Genomic DNA, 14957 nt, shown 5'->3' with positions numbered 1-14957 from the left:
CGAGTGATACAAAATCACTTTATCTTCTAGTCATTAAATCTGCACTTCCACGAGTTGTCCAATATCACAATACAAATACTAAGTCTTGCTTGAATTATATTGAAAGACTACTGATTGTATTTCATTAGGAAGATTTTACACTTTGATTGCTGAGGTGATATATTGTCAAAGTCATTATGAAATGATTTTTTGTTGATGTGATGTTTGTTATTTTTCATGTCACTCAAATTATGCCTTTATATAGAGTCCTCATATCTATATGGTCCTCATATGGTTTACTTATTCTTGTATAAAATTTACCATATTAATGAATACAAATTAAAAGTAATGTATTTCCTAAGTGATATTTCATTAATATACATATTAAAACACCAATTTTAGGCTTACACATTAAGGAAAAATATCTATAGCTCATAGACAAATATAATCAATCTTACAAAAAGCATATAACTGAAATGACACAATTTATTTTACTTACACTTTTGACAGGTATCATGGTCTCCCTCAGGGAATTGTTCACTTATAATTATTCTTTTTTAAAGAGAATTAAATTTAATAAATTGATACAGAATTTCAAAGCTAGTTGATATGAAATTAGCAATGATTATTATATTGTGTATTGTTGTCTTCAATATAGTTGCTCCAATTACTAGATATAAGCATGCAAAATTGGTCAAACAATATAAGCACTGACTGTTCCTTTCAATGAAGTAAATAAATGAATAGTACAATTTTTAGCTACCCTTTATATATTTTTTTTCATTCCCATAATTATTCTTACAGCTACAAATCTGAAAATGAAGGAAACATCAAATTTTTGAGAATTTTTTCTCACTATCCAACATTTACAGAAACCTTGAGTGACTAGAATTATATTTATCTTTAATCAATTAAACTTTCACATATAGATGTGCTTTCACAAGCCTAGGAAACATTTTTTCTTTTCATTACTGAAAAAGAATGCTAATCGAAAGGAATGGTTGATATCTTTAAAGGAGTTGATATTATGAATTTTTTTTTGCTCAGAAAAATTTCTCCAGTCTCAAACTTGATGTTGGTATTGTGTTAAACGTGCAACAAAGTTAATAAACAAAAGGACCTTGATGACTCAGATTGAAAATTACTAACAAACCTTCTGTGTAATGGACTTTGGGGAAAAATCCCACATCAAACCTAACATGTTAACAATGGGATATAGCCTTTAGAGACAGGAGAAAGCATCAGAATAATTAAAAACAGATTGGTAGGAAAACAATGAAAATCTAATTAAAATGAAACTTTGTTCAGTTTCTCCTTATCATGGAAATTGGATAAAAGATCATATATTCCTAATACATTTAATGTGATACGGAAAAGCAAGATACAAGACAAAAGGACAAAAAAAAAAAGTTTATAAAAAGTTGCAACTACTAACATTCTGTAGAATACCCTTCCATACTTTTCTCCAGCAAACATAGTAATATATGTCACATGCAATCTTTACAAAGGCATGAATGTTAAATTTGAGAAGTAGGAATGTTAACATAGATACATTTTCACACATAATCTGAAATTAAGATATACATGGATATATTTAATTTAATAATTACTATGTATCATTTTAATCCTACTTTACTCCAGTCCAGTGAAATAATATAAAATTAGAGTTCAAACCACACTTTATTGTAAGATTTATGCTCTCCCAATGTCAATTTTTTCAAAATGTAATTTCATAGTTCCTCATTTGTTTAAGATTATGTTAGTTTCCTTTCTACTCTTTAACAATTATAAAATATTCTACCAAAAGAGCTTTTACAAACATTTTTTTTTTTTTTTTGCTTTTGGCCTGTTTTCAGAGTAATTTTGAGAAGTAAATTTCCTCAGTGATTTGGATTTTTAATGTTAGTAAAAATGAAGTGATAACTAAATATGTTCTTGAGGTTTAAAAATATGAGGGCCTTTGTTTATATATATTTCTTACAATAAACGTATTTTTCATTTATGGAGCGTGAGGATTATTACCTTATTTAACCAAGGACTGGTCTAGTCAAGACTTGGTTGCAAATTCTGGGGACAATAATTTAGATAGATGAACATATATTTTTTTAACTGCATTACATTTAATTTTAATTGATGAATTTTGACAAATTTATGTACCTTTGTGACCAATACCATAGTAAACACAGGGCATTTCATTGTCCAAAGTTCCTGCTTTATGTTTCTTTCTGTCATTCATCCTGCTCCATGCTCCAGACAAATAATAATCTGGTCCAGTCATTGTGGATTCAGTTTATTAAAAACCTGCTATACACTTTAGGGTTTCATAGGCAAGAAAGTAGATCTATACAGATAGTATATATGTTTTACAGCCAAGTAGCCTTCATTTAGCTTAAGATTTTGAACCTCACTGTTATATGTACCAGTAGTTAATTTAAAAATTAAAGCTTTCTTTGAAAGGGTGAATACAATAGTTTATTATTTTAAGTATTAAATTTTAACCATTTTGGTATATTCATAGATTTTTGTAAAGATTAACATTATCTAATTTTAGAACATTTTAATTACATTTCAATTCCATTTTCCCTATTCTTAGTTGCTTATACTTAATAAGCATTTTGTCTCTGAGAAATTATCAATTCTGGATTTTCCTTTAAATGAAGTGATAGTGTGTGTAGACTTTTTGTTTGATTTTCTCAACATAATGTCTCAAATTTCATTCACAATGTAGCATGTATAAATATTTCATTCAGTTTTACTGTAAATAATATTTCATTATGTGGTGTATTAAATCTTGGTTTTTCAATTGCCCATTGATGGGCACTTATCTTGTAATTAACTATAGTCACCATGTTGTATAATAGATCTCCAAAACTAATCTTACCTAACTGAAAATTTGTATTCTTTTATTGATACTTCCCTAACTTTCCTCTAGTCTATAGTACAAACCCTACTGCTGTGAATTTGACCTTTTAGATTCCACATATAAGTAAAATCATGCGGTATTGTTTTTCTGTAAGTTATATTTCATTTAATATAATGTTTTCCAGGTTCATTCATGCTGTCACAAATGAGAGACTTTCTTCTTTATAAAGTACACTTTTAAAAATCCATACATTCACTGATAGACTAAACATTAATTTTTATGTTTTGGTGACTAACACTGCAATGATTTAACAATGCAGATATCTCTTTGACATAACAACTTTATTTTCTTTGCATACATGTCTAGAAATGGAATTGTTGGGTCATTTGGTAGTTTCATTTTTAGTTTTTTTTTTTTTTTTCTTTTAGGAAACTCCATTCCATTTTACAGAATCGTTGAGCTATTCACACTCCCACTAACAGCATGCAAGTGCTCCCTTTTCATCCCATCCTCACCAGCACTTTTCAATAAGACAGTAGTTATCCTAATGTGTCTGAGGTGATCATCGTAATGGTTTTAGTTTGAATTTCCCTGATGACTAGTGATGTCAAACATTCTTTCACATAATTTTTGACGTTTTATGTCTCTTTTTTCTGTAAGCATTAGTTACGTCCTCTTTTATCTCAATCTCCTTTTTCTAATTTATTTTTTAAAAAATTTTTAATGAAGGGAAAAATAAATTAAACAATAGCAGGATATATTATAGTAACTTTTTTGATTTCCTATTAACTTGATTTGAACCCCTGTATTGCTCTCACCGTCTTGTTTTGACTGATTTTACTCTATTCTGTTCTGTTTGATTGTATCAAGTTTGAGGGTATAGGCAACTACTTTGAAGGCAATAAGATTCACTATGATGCCCATTCTGGTTTGACTACTATCTTCTTTTGAAGTCCTGTAATGTCTCCAATGTTTCAGTTTTATTGGTTATGTTCTATACTGTTTTGTTCAATTTTATTGTACCTGATGATATAGGCAATTCTTTTTAAGGTGGAAAGACGCATTATGATAACCATTGTTGATCACCTTGTATTCTGTTTTTACATCATGTTCTATGTCCATCCTTTGTTTTGACTGTTTTGTTTTGTCACATTTGGTTTGATTCTCTTCAAAAAAGTAATAAGAACTGTGGGAGTAATAAAACCCAAAATGCGTAATTGTTATTGTAAAAAAGAGAGGAAAAGAAAGTGTTCTAAATGATACAACTGCATGTAAGTTTAAGTGTGTAAGATAGATATCCATATTACTAAGTTTTTTTTTTTTTTTTTTTGATCATGGAACACAACTGTTTGCAGTCTCACTATTTGAATGTCCACTTTGTATGCTTTAATTTTGTAACTTGAACAACTATTTCTAAGATGACAATATGTAATCTATTTTTACTGTTTATTTTTCTGAAATTCTATATTACTTGCACCCTTTTTCTGTTTTTTTTTCCACTTTAATAAAATTTTTAAAAATCATAAACTTGAAAAAAATAATGAAATGCTAAAAGAGTAATAAGATCCAAAATGTATAATAGATAGTGTAGTACTGAAAGGGATCGAAAGTGTTATAATGGATATAACTATGTATGGTTAACTGTGAAAGATAGATAATCCTTCTACTATGTTTTTGATCATTCATCAAACAGAATATCTTGTACTGCCATTATTTGATTTTTTGTTCACGTTTGATTCTTTGATTTCATAAATTGAACTACTACTTCGAAAATAATGGTATGTACTTGATTTCAACTAGTGATTTCTTACTGTGTGTGTGTGAAATTGTGTATTATTTCTAAAATTTTGTTTTGCTTTTTCTCACTAAATAAAAAATCTCAATTAAAAAAAACATTAGTTCAGATCCTCTGCCCATTTTTAAATCAGGTTACTTTTTTTTTTTTTTTGTTCAAGTTCTTAACATATTTTGGATATCAACCACTTACTCAATGTGTTTTGAATATATTTTCTTCCATTCCATATATTTTTCTTTTCACTCTGTTTCCTGTGTTTGCTTGATTTTGGTTTTGGTTTTTGAGACAGAGTCTTGCTATATAGTTCTGGCTGCTCTTTAACTATGTACCATAGTCTGGCCTTGAACTCAGAGCTATCCTCCTGCCTCAGACGTCCAACTGCTGGGAATAGAGTCATGCAGTGCCGCGGCCAGTTACTCTGTTTTCTGGACTGTGAAAAAGCTTTTAAATTTTAGTCTCATTTCTCATATTGATTCTTGTGTTTGGGATCTTATTTATAAAATTGTACCCTAGACCAGTGTTGCAAACCTTTTTTCTATGTTTTTTTCTACTACTTTCACAGATTCAAGTTTACACATTTTGATTTTAATTCATTGTGAATTGATTTCTATACAGCGGGCAAGGTAAGGATCTGCTTTGATTTTTCTGCATGCAGATATCCAGGTTTCTTATTATCAATGACAAGGTAACAATCTTTTCCACCAAAATTCAGTTTACGGATACTGACGTGCACACAAGATAGCGAGATGTTATAAAAAAACTATCACAGAGTTTTATTGGATCAATGAACAGAACTGTTTGCAAAATGTCCACTTTACAAGCTTTAATTTTGTGACTTGAACAATTATTTCTAAGATGACAATATGTAATCCATTAACTAGTGATTTCCTACTGTTCATTTTTTTTTCTGTAAATCTGTATAACTTGTACCCTTTCCCTGCTTTTTTTTATTCTTTTCTCCTTAAATAAAATTTAAAAAAAATAAAAAACTATTACTTACATAATCTTTGAAGGAACAGACTAGGTTTCCCGCCCTCATCTAAAATGGCTTGAAAGCCGTGGATTTAGCCCAGTGGCATAAACGCCAGCCTGCCAAACTTGAGGTCATGGGTTTGATTCCTGGTACAGAAGAAAAGGCTTGAAAAATCAAGACAAGGAGACATGGTTTTAAGAGTTGTGTGTGGGAGGGGTGCGGGTAACTGTGTGTGGTTTGAACATCTTGACAGTGTCAAATGGGAGATATCCTGAACTTTCTTCTCAGTTTACCCAGAGAGAAGCAGAAAAGGATAGAAAAGTGAGGTTCAAAAGTTATCAGTAGATGGGATTGAGCGTACAGCTCGGCAGTATAAATGCCTGCCTGGAAAGCACAAGGTATTGAGCTCCTTGGGTGGGGGGGTGGGGGGGCACTTCCCCAAAAAGAGTTTTCACCAGTGAAATATCAAAATATATAGAGTCAATTGTTTTTCAACTCACTACATACTCCTATTGGTAGAGGTAACAGGGTTAGGATTGAGATTAGAGTAAGGTTTAGGGTTATAGTTTTGAGGCAAAAGTCACTGTGAGGCAAGGAATTCCCTATTTAGATGCAGCGCAAATAGTATTTTGAATTAACAAGGAAATTTTCTGTCCTTCTTTTATCTTGCACTGGACATGTTGTTCTGTAGCCACACCATGCTCAAGAAGCCAAAAATCTCAGGAGGAGTGCAGAACATGATGTTGGAAAGAATTTAGTGCATGAGCAATCCTCCTTAGCTACCATATCAGATCTCATCTTTTATAGAAAGCAAGTAGATTATCAGTATGCTGATTTATTCCTCAGCCATTAGGGTTAGCCTTTTCTCTCTTTTTGTGCTCAGAATATATTTTCTTCTATTGCTAACTTTTCTCACTAGGAGAGTGAGAAACTTTTCTCACTTGTTTCTATTTCACCATCTTACCTTGAATCTCTCAAGCATCATACATTTTAAAGTCACTGATTCTGTAATTCTTAGAATTCTGTACATAGATCACAGAATCAATCATGAAAATCTGCAAGATAATTCAATATTGCTAAAGATTGCAGGCTACTACAAACAGGAAGGAAGAGCTGTAGGAGATCCAGGTCTGTATTTAATATCACCCACTAGCTCTAAAATCTCTATGGAGAAATGGAGAGATGCACAAGAATAATTAACAATGTTTTTTTTTTTTTCTAAACATATGCATGTGAATCAAAGTGGCTCCTTTATAATATTTTTTTTGTTTTTTTAATCAGAAAATCTAATGATGTACATGCATTGTTAGGAATCACTACTTGTACTAAAAAATAACTTATAAAACTATGGTTGCCTCTCTTCTTAGTTTCTGAAGACCAAGAAAGGGAGCAGGAAAATTTGGGCATCATAAATTATCATTCTTACTTGGCACTGAAAATGCTTTTCAATTTGAGTAAAATACTCTGTCATTTTGCCTTTTGATTGGTATTCTGACATATATTCCAAGTCAATGTCAAAGAGGATCTGAAGGCAGGCGAGAAACATGTAAGAAAAACATTGCTTAATGTGACTTATTGATGCCTGAGCCCTGTTCATGCAGAAGAAAAGGCTCACAATGTAAAGTGAGATGCTTTTCTGTATTGTCTTTGTTAAGAAAGTTTTAATTGCTCTGAAACATGGAAGTCTGGTATTTGGGAAGTAATTTGACCTACTTGTTCTTATTTTTGGTGTCATCATGAAAGAGCAGAATAAATTATAGAGAGAAAGATCTTTCTAAAAGTAGAAAGGAATCAAGAAATGGAGATAGGGAAAGATGGGAAAGATTAAAAAAAAGGAAAGAAACTGTGTTATATACATGTACTAATTCTATATAAGGAATATAAACAATATGTACTTGCAAACATTACAAAATAAGAGGAGAGAATCAAGAAATAGATTGGGAGGTGAGATAAGAAAAGGAAATAGCATGAAAAAAGAAATTAAGATGTATTACACGCCTGTAGAAATTCTCCACAAGCAGTGTGACCATGTAATACAAACATGTAGTAATAAAAGATGAAAAACAAAGGTATTCAGGAAGCAAGATGTGTTGTTTGTTTAGAAGAGAAGGAGGATGACACCATTATAAATATTTCAGGTAAAAAATGTGCACAATAAGAAAGTATTAAGTTGGACATGGGAGAGTCAAGGAATGTCCTGAGAAAAGCTGTGTGGCATCAGAACTTCCATCCAATAATAACAGGAGAATAAAAAAGAAGTAATTAGTCTGTTAGTCTATGTTTTTTTCTGAATTAGAAGACAATTGCTAAGATTTTTTCAGCTTACATGCATGCTTTCCAGTGGTTATAATTAGAGGAAGTCTTTGGGGAAGATTAGAGGCCTCTCAGCAAGTGACTGGAGAGAAAGGACTCCCACTGTGCTTCACCTAGAGGGAATTGATTTCTTTTTCTAACTGACCTCTTTATAAGTTAATAACAAAGCTCTCACTCCCTTCCTATCACACACTCTGTCTCTCACTGTCCCTTGTGGTGATATTTTTATTAACATATTATACATATTAACGTGACTCAACCCATTATTTTAACATATACCTATCTTGTTCAAATCCAAATTCCCCTTATCCTATTGTAACTTTATTTTATATTGCTGTTTACTTTAGAAAAGGTAAATTCTGTGATGTGGCTGTATTCCTTAACTTTCCCTCAAATTGCTGCTTTTATCTTCTAATACACCATATATGACTACTGTATAAAGTGAAGAATATAGGACTGAGGATTTAGTTCAGCAGTGTCATTGCCTGCATGGTATGCACAAGGTTATATTTCAATTCCTGGTTTTATATATATATATATATATATATATATATATATATATATATATATCAATGCAGCTTTCAATTTAGAATGTACCAAATTATAAATTATGAAAATTGACTGGAAATAGACTGTACTACCAAGAGTACATATAAATTCAAGGTAACAGCAATGAAAATTTGCATTGCAATAAAATTGAGCAGGGCCTCAAGACACTTACATGACAAAGAGGAACTATGGGAGGAATGACTTCACTTATATCTGAGGCTGAGCTACGGAACTATTCAATGGTTAAGTATAAGTGTGGTTGAATTTTACTCTGGTATTTCTGTATCAAGAATTAAAGTGAGGAGCTTCAGCTAATCAGTAATGATACTGTGAGGATCGGGGGATTCTGAAAGTGACGGAGGTCCAATTGCTACCAGTAGGCATTCATTTGTGTTCCTTTGCCTCTTCCAGTACACCAAACTGTGTGGAATTACAGATTCCAAATCTAGCTTAGCCTTCTCCAAGTAACACTTCTCACAAAAAGATTAAATTTAAATTCAGAAACAAAATAGAGGACCTGGGCCCTTCCTGTGACTCCTGCCATCTCCGAAGACCACATCACAGGACCAGGGAATTCCAGCAAGAACAGCATACCCCGCCACCCTAGACATGATCCCCTCCTGCAACTCCTGCTGTTTCTGCAGACCACCTTTTGGGACCCCAGACACCAGTCAGAGGTGTGCAGGGCACCAGCCTAGACTGGGGCCCCTCCTGTGATTCCTGCCATCTCCTTAGACCACCTTGCAGGACCCGGGAACTCCAGTCAGTAGCACACAGGAACCTGGGCTAGACTGGGGCTCCTCTTACAACTCCAGCCATCTCTGCAGACCATCTCATGGGACCCAGGAACTCCAGCCAGAGGTGCACACGGGGCTGGCCAGAAGCGGACCCCTCCCATGTCCCACAGTCCTGGTCACCTGCCTCAGGACCCAGCAACTACAAACCATGATGTGCGCATGCACCAGAAGTCCCACTGCTGCCATCAGGATCTAGAGTTGCTGATTTTCAGCTCCCACACCTATCCCCAGAATCTTGCACTGTAGTGCATTAACCATGCAGAATGGAGGGAAGACTCAGTAAGAATAATTCAGCAAGGTTCCATCAATAAGGTGAGTTTGCCACTAAAATAGGAATAGAGTTTTGCAATGTCAGTGGGTAAGCAAGAGCAACAGAGAAGCCTTCTCCAGAAGTAGGCCATAGATAAGATGGAAAGTGGGTGGATGAGTCCTTCCTTCACACAAAGAATATCAGGTAGGTTGAGGAGGGTGCCAGCAAGACCTCTTTCAACCTGGAGAAAATTAAGGGGTCTTGTGGGATACCCAGAGTCACATTAGGATCCCAGATGAGACAAATACTACAAACAGGGAGATCTGGTGACTCTGAATAACCTGAAGACATAATAACAGCAGGAACTAGAGGCTGATTTTCATCAGTACTATTAGGGTTGTAAGCCTAGGAAGAACATAGGGCTCACACAATAGGCCCTGCAGGGGGAATTCAGGTGATTGGCCCACCTATTCATTGTGGGACCCAGCAATACGACAAACATCAATCTTACAGTAGGACTCCAAGATACACACTAACAACAGTGGACACTAGTGGGACTGAAGGGTTAATATGACCAAATATTAACCCAAAAGGAAAAATGGGGAAACAGAAAAGCAAAATGCAATCTCAAACATCTAGTCCACCAAGAGCAAGTACAGGAGACACTGAAATAGAGGACTTGAAAAGTAACACTCCAGAAATCTCTGAAAAAATGGGAAATGAAATTAAAAAAAAAAAAAAAAAAAACTCCATGATACAATAGAGGAAATCATAGTAGAAGTAATCTCTCATATAAAAACTGAAATAAAAGCCTTAGTAAAGGAGTTGCTCAATGCAGCTAGAGAATAAATAGATAACAAAAGTACAGGAGCATGGGGAACTGATTGAAACCTTGAATGAACAATATAGAAAACAAAAAGAATTCATGAAACAAACTCAAAGAGACTTCCAAGAAACAAAAAATTCTACTGAAAGCTGGAAAAAAGTTTAAATGAAACTGAGGATAGAATTTCCAGCCTTGAGGACGGGATTGCAATTAGCAATCATGAAAGGATACAACTTTAAAAAAAAAAAAAAAAAAAAAAAAAAAAAAAACAGCATGAAAGGACAATCCAGCAGCTCCAATGATGCCAAGAGAAAAAAAATATAAGGCTAATATGCAACAGTGAAGATACAGGAATCAATGCAAATGATATAACTAAACTATTCACAGAAGTAATAGCAGAAAATTTCCCAAACATGGGGAAAAATATGGTATGCAGATAAGTGAGACACATAGAACACCAAACAATTCATTCAGCATAAATCTACACCCAGATATATAATAATTATGATCCCAGACATGCACCATAAAAACAGAATACTAAAAGCTATTAGAGAAAAGACACAATTCACATATCAAGGAAAGCCCACTAAACTCACAGCAGAGTTTTCAGCACAAACCCTCAAGTCAAAACAAGCTTTGAGTGATGTATTTCAAATCCTAAAAGAAAACAACTTTCAAATCAGACTGATGTACTCAACAAAGCTTCATTCAAATTAAGTGGAAAAACAAGATACTTCCATGACAAAGAACAACTGAAGAAATTCGTGTCCACCAAACCAACCCTAGAAAAAGTGTTGCAAGGCATACTAGATAGATATTAAAATGACCACCATCTTCAGAACAACAACAGAAAGAAACCACCAGATAGGACAAGCAATTAAACAAAAGGGAAAAGCAGAAAGCAATCAACTGGAGCATAAAATGGCAAAGTCGAGCCAGTATATACCAGTTATATCCATAAATGTAAATGGCCTCAATTCACCTATCAAAAGGAATAGATTAACAAAATGGATCAGGAAACAGGATCTCACAATTTGATGCATACAAGAAACACATCTTGTTACCCAAGGTACCCAAAAGGTAACTCATAGATTAAAGTCAAGGGATTTAAAATAGTATTCCATGCAACAGGAATGCAAAAAAAAGCAAGGGCAACTATTCTACTTGCCAATGTGAACATCAAACCTAAAATGATTAAAATACATAATGAAGGTCATTAAATACTCATTAGTGGAAAAATTCCAGAAAAAGAATGAACAATTATAAATACATATGTGCCAAATACATGAGTACCCAACTATATAAAACAAACACTAATGCCCACGAAAAACCAAATACATAGGAACACATTTATAACAGGGGATCATAGTACCCCATTGTCACAAAGAGATAGATCACCTAGAAAGTCAGCACAAAATAATAGAAATGAATCACACGTGTGAGCAAATGACTCAGTAGATGCCTACAGAGTGTTCCATCTAACCACATCAGAATACACATTTTTCACAATTGCACATGGGACCTTCTCGAAAATAGACCATATATTATCCCATTAAACATTCTTAGATAAAAGCAAAGGTGTTGAAATTATCCCACACATAATACCTGACTATAGCACACTGAAATTGGAAATTAATGACAAAAGAAATGGCAACACTTTCATAAATATATGGAAATATAAAAACAACCTTCTGAACAACCAGTGGGCTACAGGTGAAATTAAAGAAGAAATAAAGCAATACCTACAATTCAATGAAAATGCAAAAAGAACATACTGTAATCTGTAGGATGCAATGAAAGCATTCTGAAGAGGGAAATATATAGCAATAAATTGTCATATCTGGAAAACAGAGCAAGTAAAAATAAACAACCTAATGCCTCATCTCAAGCTTCCAGAAAAAGAAGAACAAGTTAAACCCAAAGTTCATAGAAGAGAAGAAATTGTAAAGATTAGAGCAGAAATCAATTCAATTGAAATTTAAAAAATACAAATAATTGATGAATCAGGAAGCTGTTTTTTTAATGCCATCCCAATCAAAATACAATTGACATCCCCCACAGAGCTAGAGAATACACTTCTAAAATTCATTTGGAGACAAAAAGACCTAGCATAGCAAAGCATTTCTGGATAACAAAGGCAAGGCAGAAGTATCTCAATTCTAGGCTTGAAACTATACTATAAAGCCACAGTGATAAAATCAGCATGGTACCAGCAATAAAAAAGACTTGAGAATCAATGGAACACATTAGAAGTGAAAGAACAACTCAAAGACACTCAGCCACCTGATATTTGACAAAGGGCTAAACTTGTTCACTGGAGAAGGATAGCCTCTTTAGTAAATGGTGTTGGAAAAACTGGTTTTCCACATGCCAAAGACTGAAACTAGACCCATGCATAACACCATGCACAAAACTAAAGTCTAAAGGGATAAAATATCTAAACATTAATGCAGTAACACTAAATTGACTAGAAGACAAGGTGGTTAGAAATCTTGGAGATTATAGAGGTAGGCAGAGAATTTATGAACACAACGCAAACTGCGTGGGAAACACATCAAAGAATCAACAAATAAAGTCTCATGTTACTGAAAAGTTTTTGCACTTAAAAAAATTAGCAACAAAGTGATAAGAAAACTCACAGAATGGGATATAATTATAGCCATCAACCCCTCAGACAAAGGACTTATATCCAGAACATATAAAGAATTGAAAAACATCAAGTTCCCAAATTCAAAGACCCTCTCCAACATGGGCATCTGAGGTCAACACACAGTTCTCAGATGAAGATATACAAATGGCAAATAAATACATGAAGAAATGTTCTCCATCACTGGTCATTCAAGAAATGCAAATGAAAACACAATTGAGATTCCAATTTGAGATAATTTTCCAGTGTACACCAATGTGGGTTGGAGGTTATTTTCTTTCAGTGCTTGGCATATATCACTTTAAGCTCTTCTTGATTTGATGGTTTGTGTCAAGAAGTCTGTCATGATTCTGATGGTGATTTGTTGTAGGTGATTTGTTCCTTTTCTCTGATAGCTTTTCATATTCTGTTCTTGTGCTGAATTTCTGGGATCTTGATTATTATATATCTGGGTATAGATCTATTTTGTTTATAGCTGAACATCATTTCTTTTTCCTATGCTTGGGAAATTCTCTTTATTTTTGTAAATATCCTTTGTATTTCATTTGTGCATATCCCTGCTTCTTCACTCACATTTTTTATTCTTAGCTTATAGATCCTCTTGTCATCTTCTTTGTATTGTTACTTCTTGGTTCCTTGTTATTTTTAAGAGCTCTTTCCTTTTATGAACACATATTCCAAACCTGTCTTCAAGTTTGATAGTCTATCTTAGGTTTCTTTCTAGCAGTTTTGCCAGCTTTCAATGGAATTTTTAATTTCCTTGTAATCTCTATGAATCTGTTTCATGTATTCTAGGTTTTTTAAAACATTCTTTGTCAAATATTAATCCTTTTTCTACTCTCCTCCATTCTTCCATCTGTGTCTTCTTGGGAGGTGCTTAGCACTTCTTTTATTATTTTTCTTATATCTTCCTTTACTTGTATTAGTATTTCTCTTTTGAGTTCTTTTATAAAGTCATGAAGGTATTTCTTAATGTCAGATATTGCTTCTTAAAAGAACTGCTGTTGTGCAACTTTCTTTGGCATTTACCTCTGCTGGGCCAGTACTGTTTGGTTTGGAGCCTGGAGGATTCCTTTTGTTTCTTTCTCTTGTCATGTTTCTGTACATGTCTTTTCTGCATTCTTTCTTACAGACAAGTGTATTGTGTGGGTCCCAGCACTTCTTGTATTTGTTTATGGTTACTCCAAAGCATCCTGGCTATGGATTGCTGCCCTCCCCAGTCTGCTGTTGACTACTAAAGTACAAACATGGGCAGAGCAGAGTGGTCTCTCCCTTCTGAGCTAGTAAACTAGTGGGAGTCTTCACCACATTAGTGTGTGCCACATTTACTGGGCTGGTCAGGGATAGTTTTAGGGGAAACCTTGTCCTTGTCTATTGGCTTACGCATACAGGTGGGATCAGTCCAAGAAATTCTCTCCAATCTGCTTTGCACTAGGAGTGGCTGATTGAAGCTGCCACAGTTCTGGTTCTGGGCTTATTCTGCCTGACTCCAATTTGTAGTCCAGCCAATCACCCACTCCCATGGGAGGACTGAGATCCCTGCACTCACTGTGAGCCAGCGCAGATCTCTGAGCTGGTGTTGTTCTCTGCTCTGCCTCTCCCCTCCATGACCACATTCTCCTGCAAAGGCCCTTGGGCTTGCCAACTTCCAACTTCACTGTGACAGTGTGTCTTTGGATTCCAGCCAGGTTTCGTACAAAGTGGGCCTGGCTCCAGTTAGACCATGTCTGGCTACTGCCTTCTGTTCCTGCTTTTCATTTTGTTCTCTTCAGATTTTACCTGTCCACTTCAGCTCACCTCTTTTGTCTCATCTTTGATTATTCTTTTTTTCACTTTAAGTTCTAAAAAACTTTCAACACTGAAAAATAAAATTATTTTGAGTTCATTCTTCTGGGTCTAACAGATATTACTGAACTCCAGGTACTAATTTTCACATTTCCTCACTGGCTTTCTAGCATCTTTGAA

The sequence above is a fragment of the Cavia porcellus genome, unplaced genomic scaffold, assembly GCF_034190915.1.
Source record: "Cavia porcellus strain 051 isolate PalLab524CR breed Dunkin Hartley unplaced genomic scaffold, mCavPor4.1 scaffold_8, whole genome shotgun sequence".
NCBI classification, from domain to species: Eukaryota; Metazoa; Chordata; class Mammalia; order Rodentia; family Caviidae; genus Cavia; species Cavia porcellus.
The sequence above is the reverse complement of the archived record's forward strand: the minus strand, read 5'-3'. Positions refer to the sequence as shown.